Here is a 14692-nt window from a genome sequence, read left to right as displayed (position 1 = left end):
AAATCAAGAATCAATAAAGGGGATTTTATTAAACTAAAAAGCTTCTTCACAGCAAAGGGAACAATCAAGAATATGAAGAGAGAGCCTACAGGATGGAAGAAAATCTTTACTACCTGCACCTCAGATAGAGCATTAATCTCCAGAATATATAAAGAACTCAAAAAACTTATACCAAATAAATAAATAAATAAATAAATAACCCAGTCAATAAAGGGACAAAGGAAATGAACAGATACTTCACAGAAGAAGAAATATGAATGATGAAAAATATATGGAAAAAATGTTCAACATCTCTAACAATTAGAGAAATGCAAATTAAAGCTACACTGAGATTCCATCTTACCTCGGGCAGAATGGCAGTTATCAATAATATAAGTAACAATAAATGATGGTGAGGATGTAGGGGAAAAGGTTCACTTATATATTGCTGGTGGGACTACAAATTGGTGCACCACTCTGGAAAGCAGTATGGAGATTCTACAGAAAACTTGGAATGGAACCACCATTTGACCCAGCTATCCCACTCCTTGGTATATACCCAAAGGACTTAAAATCAGCATACTATAGAGACTCAGTCAAATACATGTTTATAGCAGCTCCATGCACAATAGCTAAGCTATGGAACCAATCTAGGTTCCCTTTAATAGATGAATGGATAAAGAAAATGTGGTACATATACACAATGGAAGATTATTCAGCCATAAAGAAGAATGAAATTATGGCATTTGCTGGCAAATGGATGGAACTGGAGACTACCATGCTAAGTGAAATGAGCTAATCCCAAAAAGCCAAAGGCCAAATGTTCTCTCTGATATGTGGATGCTGACTCACAATAGGCGGGGTGGGGAGGGTGGTGGGTGGAGGTTCACTGAATTGGACAAGGGGAATTAGGAAGGGAGATGAGAATGGGAAAGACTATAGAATGAATTGGACATAACTTTCCTATGTTCATATGTGAATACACGACCATTGTAACTCCACATCATGTAAACAACAAAAATGGGAAGTTATACTCCATGTATATGTAATATGTCAAAATACATTCTACCACCATGTATAACTAAAAAGACCAAATGAAAATAAAATAGCTAGAAGATGCTGGCAAATGGTAGGCATTCAATAAATTATAGTTAATAATAATAGTTTTTTTAAAAAGAAAATGGATAGAACTAGAGACCATCATATTAAACAAAATAAGTGAAACTCAGAAGGTCAAGTGTTGTAGGTGTCTCTCATATGTGGAAGTTAGAGAGGAAAAAGGAAAAGAAAGGTGGGAGGAGAGTCTCCAACACCAAAAGGAGGTCAGTAGAGAAAAGGGACCAAAGAGTGGAAAGTAGGGAAAGAGGGGGGAAGTGCTGGGGAGTGATATTGGCCAAATTATATTGCCATATTGTGTGCATATACAAATATGTAACAACATATCCCCATTATGTACAACTACAATGTACCAACAAAAAATGTAGAAAAAAATGCATATGTTGGTAAGTGAAAAATGCTACAATATAGTTGATCTACATCATCTACAAATTCTAGTCACTTATTTACTAAAACATTTTTGATGACAAAAATCAATACTTGAAACACTTTTGTAGTTACTTGCAGACTTGTGAAGAGTTTCCAAATTTTTGAGTCTCCTACATGCACATTTCCAGCTAAAGTCAAACATTGCAATGGTCTGCCTTCTTGTTTCAGCTCTTGTATTATAAACGAGTATCATTTTCATGGTTTATTTATTGCCATGTATTTCACATTTTTGTAAAATTTTTTTGAACTTTTCAAATGATTTTGCTATTTAAAATTCCCCCCAAGCATAGTGCTGTGTGTTACCAGATGTTTTACAGAGAAATACCTGGATTAAGTTCACTTGGGCATGACTTATGGTGCTGTTGGTCATGAGTTAAATATTAGTGAATCAGCAATATATATTAATGAATTTTCTTAAATAGAAAAACACATAGATTAAATTTATGTATTAATTAGTTGGTAGAAATGTTGTGACCAGAGGCTCATAGGAACCTAACCCTATACTTTCCCAAGACACAATGACTCTGTAGTCATTACTTCATTATTCCCAAATACCTTCAAAAGCATAACTATCAAAATAATGAGAATCATCACTCATACGGACCACGGAAGCAAGCAGGGGTGTCCATACTTGTATCAAATAAAATAGACTTCAAGCCAAAGTTAATCAAAAGGGATAAACAAGGACACTACATACTGCTCAAGGGAATCATACACCAACAAGACTTGACGATCATTAATATATATGCCCCAAACAATGGTACAGCTACGTTCATCAAACAAACTCTTCTCAAGTTCAAGAGTCAAATAGACCACAACACAATAATCATGGGAGATTTTAACACACCTCTCTCACCACTGGACAGATCTTCTAAACAAAAGTTGAATAAAGAAACCATAGAGCTCAATAATACAATTAATAATTTAGACTTAATTGATATATACAGAATATACCACCCAACATCAAGCGGATACACTTTCTTCTCAGCAGCACATGGATCCTTCTCAAAAATAGACCATACATTATGTCACAGGGCAAATCTTAGCAACTACAAAGGAGTTGAGATACTACCATGCATTTTATCTGATCATAATGGAATGAAATTGGAAATCAATAATAAAATGAGAAAGGAAAAATCCTACATCACATGGAGATTAAACAATATGCTACTGAATGAACAAAGGGTTACAGAAGACATCAAAGAGGAAATTAAAAAATTCTTAGAGGTAAATGAAAACTCAGACACAACATATCAAAATCTCTGGGACACTATGAAAGCAGTACTAAGAGGAAAATTCATTTCATGGAGTTCATTCCTTAAAAGAAGGAAAAGCCAACAAATAAATGACCTCACACTACACCTCGAAGCCTTAGAAAAAGAAGAACAAATCAGCAGCAAATACAGTAGAAGGCAAGAAATAATTAAAATTAGAGCTGAAATCAATGAAATTGAAACAAAAGAAACAATCGAAAAAATTGACAAAACTAAAAGTTGGTTCTTTGAAAAAATAAATAAGATTGATAGACCACTAGCCATGCTAACAAAGAGAAGAAAAGAGAGAACCCAAATTACTAGTTTACGGGATGAAAAAGGCAACATCACAACAGACAATTCAGAAATACAGAAGATAATTAGAAATTATTTTGAAACCCTATACTCTAATAAAATAGAAGATAGTGAAGGCATCGATAAATTCCTTAAGACATATGAACCACCCAGATTGAGTCAGGAAGATATAAACAACCTAAATAGAACAATATCAAGTGAGGAAATAGAAGAAGCCATCAAAAGACTACTAACCAAGAAAAGCCCAGGACCGGATGGATATACAGCAGAGTTTTACAAGAACTTTAAAGAAGAACTAATACCAATACTCCACAATCTATTTCAGGAGATAGAAAAAGAGGGAGAACTTCCAAATTCATTCTATGAGGCCAATATCACCCTGATTCCCAAACCAGATAAAGACACCTCAAAGAAAGAAAACTACAGACCAATATCCCTAATGAATTTAGATGCAAAAATCCTCAATAAAATTCTGGCAAATCGGATACAAAAACATATCAAAAAGATCGTGCACCATGATCAAGTAGGATTCATCCCTGGGATGCAAGGCTGGTTCAATATACAGAAATCAATAAACGTTATTCACCACATCAATAGACTTAAAGATAAGAACCATATGATCATCTCGATAGATGCAGAAAAAGCATTCGACAAAGTACAGCATCTCTTTATGTTCAAAACACTAGAAAAACTAGGGATGACAGGAACTTACCTCAACATTGTAAAAGCTATATATGCTAAGCCTCAGGCTAGCATCATTCTAAATGGAGAAAAACTGAAGGCATTCCCTCTAAAATCTGGAACAAGACAGGGATGCCCTCTCTCACCACTTCTATTCAATATAGTTCTCGAAATACTGGCCAGAGCAATTAGAAAGACAAAAGAAATTAAAGGCATTAAGATAGGAAGAGAAGAACTTAAATTATCACTATTTGCGGGTGATATGATCCTATACCTAGAAGACACAAAAGGGTCTACAAAAAAACTACTAGAGCTAATAAATGAATTCAGCAAAGTGGCAGGATATAAAATCAACACGCATAAATCAAAGGCATTCCTGTATATCAGCGACAAATCTTCTGAACTGGAAATGAGGAAAACCACCCCATTCACAATATCCTCAAAAAAAATAAAATACTTGGGAATCAACCTAACAAAAGAGGTGAAAGATTTATACAATGAAAACTACAGAACCCTAAAGAGAGAAATAGAAGAAGATCTTAGAAGATGGAAAAATATACCCTGTTCATGGATAGGCAGAACTAACATCATCAAAATGGCGATATTACCAAAAGTTCTCTATAGGTTCAATGCAAAGCCAATCAAAATCCCAACGGCATTTCTTGTAGAAATAGAGAAAGCAATCATGAAATTCATATGGAAAAATAAAAGACCTAGAATAGCAAAAGCAATGCTAAGCAGGAAGTGTGAATCAGGAGGTATAGCGATACCAGATTTCAAACTGTACTACAGAGCAATAGTAACAAAAACAGCATGGTACTGGTACCAAAACAGGCGGGTGGACCAATGGTATTGAATAGAGGACACAGAAACCAATCCACAAAATTACAACTATCTTATATTCGATAAAGGGGCTAAAAGCATGCAATGGAGGAAGGATAGCATCTTCAACAAATGGTGCTGGGAAAACTGGAAATCCATATGCAACAAAATGAAACTGAATCCCTTTCTCTCGCCATGCACAAAAGTTAATTCAAAATGGATCAAGGAGCTTGATATCAAATCAGAGACTTGGCATCTGATAGAAGAAAAAGTTGGCTCCGATCTACATATTGTGGGTTCGGGCTCCAAATTCCTTAATAGGACACCCATAGCACAAGAGTTAAAAACAAGAATCAACAAATGGGACTTACTCAAACTAAAAAGTTTTTTCTCAGCAAGAGAAACAATAAGAGAGGTAAATAGGGAGCCTACATCCTGGGAACAAATCTTTACTCCTCACACTTCAGATAGAGCCCTAATATCCAGAGTATACAAAGAACTCAAAAAATTAAGCAATAAGAAAACGAATAACCCAATCAACAAATGGGCCAAGGACCTGAACAGACACTTCTCAGAGGAGGATATACAATCAATCAACAAGTACATGAAAAAATGCTCACCATCTCTAGCAGTCAGAGAAATGCAAATCAAAACCACCCTAAGATACCATCTCACTCCAGTAAGATTGGCAGCCATTATGAAGTCAAACAACAACAAATGCTGGCGAGGATGTGAGTAAAAGGGTACTCTTGTACATTGCTGGTGGGACTGCAAATTGGTGTGGCCAATTTGGAAAGCAGTATGGAGATTCCTGGGAAAGCTGGGAATGGAACCACCATTTGACCCAGCTATTGCCCTTCTCGGACTATTCCCTGAAGTCCTTAAAAGAGCGTACTATAGGGATACTGCTACATCGATGTTCATAGCAGCACAATTCACAATAGCTAGACTGTGGAACCAACCTAGATGCCCTTCAATAGATGAATGGATTAAAAAATGTGGCATTTATACACAATGGAGTATTACTCAGCACTAAAAAATGACAAAATCATGGAATTTGCAGGGAAATGGATGGCATTAGAGCAGATTATGCTAAGTGAAGCTAGCCAATCCCTAAAAAACAAATGCCAAATGTCTTCTTTGATATAAGGAGAGCAACTAAAAACAGAGCAGGGAAGAGGAGCATGAGAAAAAGATTAACATTAAACAGAGACATGAGGTGGGAGGAAAAGGGAGAGAGAAGGGAACTTGCATGGAAATGGAAGGTGATCCTCATTGTTATACAAAATTACATATAAGAGGATGTGAGAGGAAAGGGAAAAAAATCAAGGGAGAGAAATGAATTACAGTAGATGGGGTAGAGATAGAAGATGGGAGGGGAGGGGAGGGGGGATAGTAGAGGATAGGAAAGATAGCAGAATACAACAGTCACTAGTATGGCAATATGTAAAAACGTGGATGTGCAACCGATGTGATTCTGCAATCTGTATACGGCGTAAAAATGGGAGTTCATAACCCACTTGAATCAAATGTATGAAATATGATATGTCAAGAGCTTTGTAATGTTTTGAACAACAAATAAAAAATATAAAAGTGCTTACTTAAAAAAAATAATGAGAATGAACTGAATGTGTATATATAATATGGAAGGATAGAGATCAAGATATTAACAGTGGCTATGTTTGATTACAAGAATGTGGTTGATTTTAATTATTTTATACTTCTCCATATTTGCCATCAGTAATATATATATATATATGGATGAAAACTTAGTTGTAAAATGAATGTAAGACCTTGAGAAACCGATTATGCCAATTAAAGTCCTTAATAACATAAAAAGTAATGAATGCATTAGTGCTTATGCCTCTAAAAGTACCAGTAGCTTAACTAACCATGTAAAGAAACCAACCAGGTGAGGACTTGGGTTCTCCCTTTGGAAGGAGGAGTGGGGGTCAGTACAGAGAGGTAGCTAAGGACTATTGTGCTTATCCTTAAGAATAAAACTTCAGCCAGGTGCGGTGGCACACGCCTGTAATCCCAGCGGCTCAGGAGGCTGAGGCAAGAGGATCACGAATTCAAAGCCACCCTCAGCAAAAGGGAGGCACTAAGCAACTCAGTGTCTTTAAATAAAATACAAAATAGAGCTGGGATGTGGCTCGGTGGTTGAGTGCCCCGAGTTTAATCCCTGATATAAATCAATCAATCAATCAATCAATCTTCATTCTATTCATTGTCAAAGGCACAGAAGGGACAATTCTGATTGGCTGGCCTCTTTCGGCTCATCTCCAAAAGAAGCATACTGACCAGCTGGGAGCTGAAAAGGACCAAGAATGCCTGGTTTGTTCCCACACTGATGCTTGGTGGTAGAGATAATAAAGCTGCTGCGGGCCTGGTATAACCAGCCCATCCCACACCACAGAGCGTCAGATTAGGCTTTAAGTGAACGTGTTATTTGAAAATCAATGCTAAAATCATAAAACACACACACACAACTCTGCTGTATTGTGACTGTCTCACCCCCAAGTTTTTCTCTGGGGAATCTGTGTTGTCAACACTTCACCCTCACATTACTCACAGGCGATAGCAGCTGTGGCAGCATTTTTTTATCCTTGGTTTGTTTCCTACTCTCCTGAGAGCCTTATAGAACACATCTCCCTTTATGCCAACTCTTCTTTTGTGAAGAATCCCACAGGGCTTCATTAATCTCTCAATCTAGCCCCATAGGTCACAGCTGTTGCTTCTGGGGCAAAGCACTGCCTGATAGCACAGAAACCCAGGATAGCCATTTGAATGGCAGAAAAGGGTTCCCACTATAGGCAGCTCAGGAAAACTGCATGTGACCAGCGAACTCTAGGGAGGACCTCCTTTGCCCGGCAAAGAAACCACGGCTGCCATTGGCTTTGAGATCAGGTTCTCAAATATTTAGAACAGGTAGATTCCAAAGAACAAAGTTTAAGCCAAAGGGAACTCTTTGGTTGAGACAAAAATTAGATGAGCTTAAAATTGAATGCAATGGAGTTTCCTTAAACAATATTTCCAAAATCCAAATGAATTAATTTTCTGATAGAATGCAGCTAGATACTAGCAAGAAAGAACTATATGAGAAACCGAAGGATGAATGCATCAAGCTGGGAAAACATAAAGCAATTAATGTGAGTGAAAGAGAGGTCCATGGTTCTAAAGGAAACGGAAATAGGGTGTTATTATCCTTTTGATGCTCACAGGCCAAGCCCTCTTCAGCAGGAAAAGGTCTCATTAAGCTAAATGGCCTGGAAGCTCTTAACACAGATGAATCAGAGGGAACATGTTTCCGGGGCAGGGAAAGAAAAGAGCTGATTTAAAATGAGAGCCAAAAAGCTCTTTCAAAACAAAAATTTCTTATTAACTATTTGAAAATCAATAAGAAAAAGAAAACAACTCAATAGAACTATGGATAAAGAGTATGAACAGGAAAGATTTTTTTCTCTCTCTCTTCTTTTCCCTCTCTCTCTGTCTCTCTCTCTCTCTCTCTCTCTCTCTCTCACACACACACACACACCCATAACAGAAAAAAATAAAAGGTTGGTCAAGAGTGTGAGAAAACAAATGAGGAAATAGTTTTGTTTGGATTGTTAATTAGTACAACTTTATTTGGAGGGAAATGTACATGTTACATATTTTATGTTCATCTTCTTTGATTCCATATTTGTTTCTAATAATTTATTTTACAAAAGTATGCAAGTGTTCAAGGATGTTCAGTATAGCAATGTTCATGACATTTTTAAAATAATCCAACTATCCATTAATTGAGGTTATTTACCTATTTTACTTAACACTGGAATGCTATTGAGTTATTTTAAAAATGCTACAGATCTTCATATAGGCTACATTAAGTAAGAAAGCAAGATGCAAAGCAGTAGGGTATGGCATTTATGAAATTTAAAAAGTTCTGTGATTAGATAATGGTATTGATGCACAAAATCATTTATATACTATGAGCCACCAAACTGCAGTTTGAAATGTTTAAAATGGTAAATTCATGGGATGTAAATGTTACTTCAATTTTAACAAACAGTATAAATAACATGATCTCATTTTTCTGTGGGAAAAATTATATTTACTAATATATGCATGGGAAAAAACCTGGAGAGAGATATACTATCTAATTGATAGTGATTATCTCTGAAAATAACAGATATGATACATTGCCAACACCCATGTTGTATATATCTCTAATATTTTAATTTAGAGGTGGGTGGGAGGCAATGCAGGAGATCAAACCCAGAGTCTTTGGTGTGCGAGGCAAGTGCTTCACCACTGAGCAACATCCCCAACCCTCTAATATTTGAATTTTTAATGAAAGAGTATTTAGAACTTCCATTTTTAGGAAAACAGATATCCTTGGGAAAAAAAATATATCCTTTTACTAGAAAAAAAAATCTCATCATTTGAGAACAAATCACTGAACCAGTAAAAACTTTTCTTGCAAAGACATTTTAAAATATCAGTCCAAGGGCTGGGGTTGCAGCTCAGTGGTAGAGTACTTGTCTAGCGCAGGTGAGGCGCTGGGTTTGAACCTCAGCACCACATAAAAATAAATGAATAAAAATAAAGGCATTGTGTCCACTGTCCACCTACAACTAAAATATATATATATTTTATATATATATCAGTCCAGCCACCATATGTATTAGTAGCCAACTATTCCAGAGGCTGAAGCAGAAGAATTGGAAGTTTGAGGCCAGCCTGGGCAAGTTAGCCAAACCCTGTCTTCAAATAAAAAATTTTAAAATTCCAGGGAGGTAATTCAGTGGTAAAGCATACCCTTGGTTTCTATCTCCAGTACTAAAACATAGATATAGATATATAGACATATAGATACACACATATATTTATATATTTTTTCAATGAGAGTTACATTGTTTTAGAATGGTGAGATTGCAAAATTTTTTTTTTTTTTGCTTATTATTCAATAAAGACATTTGCTGGTAAATGGATGGAACTGGAGACTATCATGTTAAGTAAAATAAGCCAGACTCATAAAGTCAAAGGTCAATTATGTTTTCTCTGATATGCAGAAACTAGTACAAAATGGGGATGGGGAAAATTCCATCAAATAGAAGATGGGTGGACTAAATGAAGGGGACTGAGGGAGAGGGAGAGTGATGGTATAAGGAAAAAACAGTGGAATGACTCTGACCTAACTTTTCTATGTATGTATATGAATATACCACAGTGAGTCTCACCATTGTGTATATCTACCAGACACTAAAAAAAACAAAACTTTCTCCATAGCAGAAAGATCAGTGGAGTGAAGGGAAGGGAAGGGGGAGGGTGGAGGGGAGGGAAAGAGGAAACACGGGGAGCTGAATTAGTGCAAATTATATTCTGTAAGGGTAAAAGAAATTGAAGTTAAAGTGTAAAAGTTAAAAAGTAAAAGACCGGGCATTGTAACGTTCCTAAGCTGCAAGGCCTGAGTTAAAAAGTGAAGGACTAGGTATTGTTAAGTTCCTCTGCTACACCCAGAACCTGAAATTCCTGTAGCTGTTAAGACAATACTCGAACTTCCCAGTAAATATTCCCCCTGAGCGCCTGGTTGTTTAATAACTTAGGGCCCTGTGCGATCTTGCACGTAGGCATCACAGGGCCTAAACCAATCAGTTTGAATGTGTACCCTGCTTTAGAACTGACCTATCACCCCCGCCCGACCTGTTCCTGCCAATGAATGAACTAATCATGTTTAGGAATTGTTGTTTGATTTTCCTGCGGTGTATGATGATTTGTTAAAGGAGACTGTGATGTATGTAAAGTCCCCGCCCTCCCCAAAAAGTGTACTTAAGCAGTGCTCAGCCCCTGCTCTGGGCTCTGGGCTGCTCTCCCTTCTTGAGTGAGCACGGAGCCCCAGCGCGCTGGAATGGATCCCCAATAAATCCCCTTCTGCAATTGCATGAGTCAGTCTCTTGGTGGTCTCTTCCTCCGACGCTTCGCCGGACCCTTACAATTCCATGATTTAATAATTATGTCAAAATGAATCCTAATGTCACATGTAACTAAAAAGAACCAATAAAAAATATTTTTAAAAAGAAAAAGAGGGAAAACGTGTAGATAAATCTTCAGTACAGTTAGATGCTAAAACTAAACCTTCATTGAGAATAAAAATGAAAACACTCATTTGTCTAGCAGGAATTGCTTGCTGAAGTCTCCCGTGAGTTATGCTTCTGTTCCCTGCTGGCTGCTGACCTCTGACAATAAAAATGAAATATTCAGGATCAGAAGATGAGGATTATGGTTCCACCTCAACCACAATATCTTTTTACAAAAAAAAAAAAAATCCTTTTACTCTGCTAAACCTTCCTTTCTTTTCTCCCTCCCCCCCCCCATGTTGAGCATGTACCCAGCTCTGCATGTAGGCTAGATAAGCACTCTACGGCTGAACTATACCCCTAACCCCTGCTCTTCATTTCTTCACCTCTAAAAATGGGGAAATGCTACTGAAGGAAATCAACATATGCTACTCCAAAATACCACGTTGGCATAAGGATTACTTTGAGCTAAAAGCAATTGAGAACCAATAAATGTAGGCAAAGTTATCTATCTGGCAGCAGGGCATAAATTGTCCTTTGAGGGAGGTATCCTTTGTACCAAGGAGAGAATGATTCTTATAACAATGTCACACCAAGACATGTGTGCATAAACAATCCTTACTAAAATAACCCTTATCTTCCATTAGTTTTCTTCACATATTTCCTAACCACCTCCCCCATAGTTTATCAACCACTGAAGCCCACGTTTTTCTTTGTTAAGAAAGGTTTATAAGCTATCATGTCTAAGCACTTCAAGTTTTCACTTCATTTTTAAGAAGTTCCAGTGCAAGTAAAATTATTAAAATCAATAAAAATCATGCCTTTTTTCCTGTTATCTGTCTTTTGTCAGTTAACCTTGGGCTGGGGATGTAGCTCAGTGGTAGAGCACTTAGTATATAAGAGGCGAGGCCCTGGGTTCAAATCCCAGCACCACCAAAAAAAAAAAAAAAAAAAAAAAAAAAAAAAATATATATATATATATATATATATATATATATATATATATATATATGCCTCATGCAGTGAGCCTAAGAGGATAGACAAAACTTTTTCATCCATAACACTGACAGATGATTAGAGTCATAAAGTTATATAATTAAATAAACAATTGAGAGCCAGGCTCAGTGATGTGTGCCTGTAGCCCCAGCTAAGGAGGAGGATGAGGCAGGAGGATGGCTTCATCCAGGAGTGAGACTGAAAAACCAGCCTCTATCTCAGAGCAAAGCCTGTCCAAGGAAGGGACATGGCCTTTGTCCTTAGAAAAACCCCCAGAGCACTCCTAAGCACATTCCCACCCTGTTAAGTTGTTTATCTACAAATAACAGGAGAGATCTGCTGCGCCAGGTGTCCCTGACTCAGTCTGGCTAGATGGGGATCCATAGCAGCCCCCTAGCAGCCACCAATCAGCATGAGACAGGGAAATACCTGGGATACCAGATAACCCTCTCAGTGGTTTATGGTGGTTGATAACATGTTGGGAAACCATTTAGTTCAGCACGTACACCCCTCTTGGCTTAAACCAATCAGTTCAAATGAATACCCCTTTGTACTGACCAATCACCCCTACCCAACTTGTTCCAGCCAGTGAATGTGCTAATCATGTTTTAGAGTTGTTATTTGATTTTCCCACGGTGTGTGATGATTTGCTATGATGTATGTGAAGTCCCTGCCTTCTCCAAAGAATGTATAAAACTGCTGCAAACCCTGGGCTCGGTGCCTCTCAGTGTCACCAGTTGCTGTGTGTGTGCGCGGAGGACCGAGCTAGCTCGCAATAAACACCTCTTTGCTGCTTACATCGATCTTGGGTCTCTGGTGGTCTTTTGGGGGTCCCGAATTCGAGCATAGCAAGACTCATCTCTTTAAAAAAAAAAGAAATTGAGAAGCCAAGCAAAATACTACACTCAAAATTTCATTTAGGGCACTGCATATTATTTTATATGATCCTTTGAGGGACCTCAAGGATGCTAGGCAAGTACTCCATCACTGTTCTATACCCAGAACCCCTTTTTACATAATCTTAAGAGAGTCTGTTATGGCAACTAAGCACAAAACCATGGTCAAATGTACATGTTTGTGATCATGGTCTCAACTGTCTGCTTACATGACCCTTTGAAAACCTAGTCGTGAGGTAACTATAGAAAAATGAAAAGAGGCCAGGCTTAGGTAAGCCCCAAAAGATTTCCTTCTCTACTATCTCCTTCCAAAATGTTGGCCCACAGCCTCAACAACTTCTCTTCAAGACCTACATATAAATCTTGTTCAATAAAAACAATTAGTAGAAGGGAGAACTTTCAACAGTCGTAATTATCTAAATGTCCCCACCATTAACCATTTGAATGACTCAATCCTCTACATTGATTGTTTCAATGAATGGTAATTAAAACCAAATAACCTCTAGGCTCATTTGATTTCTGCAATGACAGAACTAAACCTCTAGGCATTGTATGGCAAAGGCCCTGAATCATGGCAGGCAAAACACACCCAGGAAAAAGTGGTGGATAAAAGGGCATTGATTCCAGCAAGAACAGAAGGCAGCAAAGGACCACCCCAGGAAACACATTTCCATTCCCAGTAGATGGGGAGCCCAGTGACATCAATCCACAGTCAGGAAAACTCTCCTCCCAGGCTCTATAATGTGTAGGGGTGTAGTTAGAGTAACAATTGCTTCCCACTATTAACTCCAGATTCCCCAAACCAATAGGAACCTCGTGCCTGCCCTCTATATCACTTTCTTTACAGTTGAAAGCCTGCTAGAAATATCCAGAAAGCCTACTAAAAATATCTGTTTTCAACTCACACATGTGATTGAGAATTTTGTGTTTTTGTCCAAAGTAAGAATTTTACAAGGTATTTCCACCAACTCCCAAATGTAACAATGGACTAATATTAGATAGATGTATTTTGCCATATGTATAATACAGAGAGGAAACAGCACCACCCAAGTATGGCAGCACAGGCCTATAATCCCAGCTACTCCAGGGGCTGAGGCAGGAAGATCACAAGTTTGAGGCCAGCCTGGGACTCTGTCTCAAAATAAAAAATAAAAAGCACTGGGCTTATAATTCAGAGATAGAGCAGCCCTGGGTTCAATTCACAGTAGCACAAGAAAAAAAAATCATGAATGAGTTAAGGCAGGGACTGATCATAATCACTATTGTGCCCTTAGAAGTTAGTAAAGCACACAGTAAGTTCATAAAACTGAATTTAACACAAAATAAACTTACTGAAAACCTAGACCTAACAATATTAATGTACAAATTGCATTCTAGTAAATCTTTCCAAAGCATCATGTTAGTAGAGATTTTTAAATATATAAACTAGCAGGGGGGCAGACTTGATAAACTGTTGCACTGAGATACACACCAGGGTCTCAGCTTTTCCTCTACAGGATTAGCACCCCTTGATAGAAGTCAGAGAATCTGAAATCTGAGGTAGTTCAGCCCCTTTGGCTGGTCAGTTTATTTTTGTCTTGGAGATTGAACCCAGAGGCACTTTATCACTGACTTTTATCCCAGTCTTTTTATTTATTTATTTATTTTTGAGAGCAGATCTAAGCTGCTAAGAGTCTCACTAAGTTGCTGAGGGTCTTGCTAAATCACTGAGTCTGGCTTCAAACTTGTGATCCTCCTGCCTCAGTATCCTGAGTCACTGGGATTACAGGTGTGTGCCACAGGGTCTAGCTAGTTCAGCACTTTCTATAATGTGAACCAATGCTTATTAGGCACCTAATATGTGTTGGGTATTGTTTGGGGCTCTGGGATTTTAAGGAGGAGTCATATGGGTCAGCTATATCTATTAAAGATTTGCCCTAAGTCCCAGCTACTTGGGAGGCCGAGGCAGGAGGATCACAAGTTTGAGAGTAGCAGAACCCTCAAATAAATAAATAAATAAATAAAAGGGCTGGTGGTAGAGCTCAGTGGTAGAGTACTGCCTAGCATGCATGAGTCCCTGGGCTCAATTCCCAATACTGAAAAAGAGAGAAAAGAGTTTTGTTGTTGTTGTTTTGTTTGGGTATGGGGGATTGAACCCAGGGGC

This window comes from Marmota flaviventris, chromosome 2, assembly GCF_047511675.1.
Source record: "Marmota flaviventris isolate mMarFla1 chromosome 2, mMarFla1.hap1, whole genome shotgun sequence".
NCBI classification, from domain to species: Eukaryota; Metazoa; Chordata; class Mammalia; order Rodentia; family Sciuridae; genus Marmota; species Marmota flaviventris.
Note: the sequence above shows the minus strand (reverse complement) of the source record.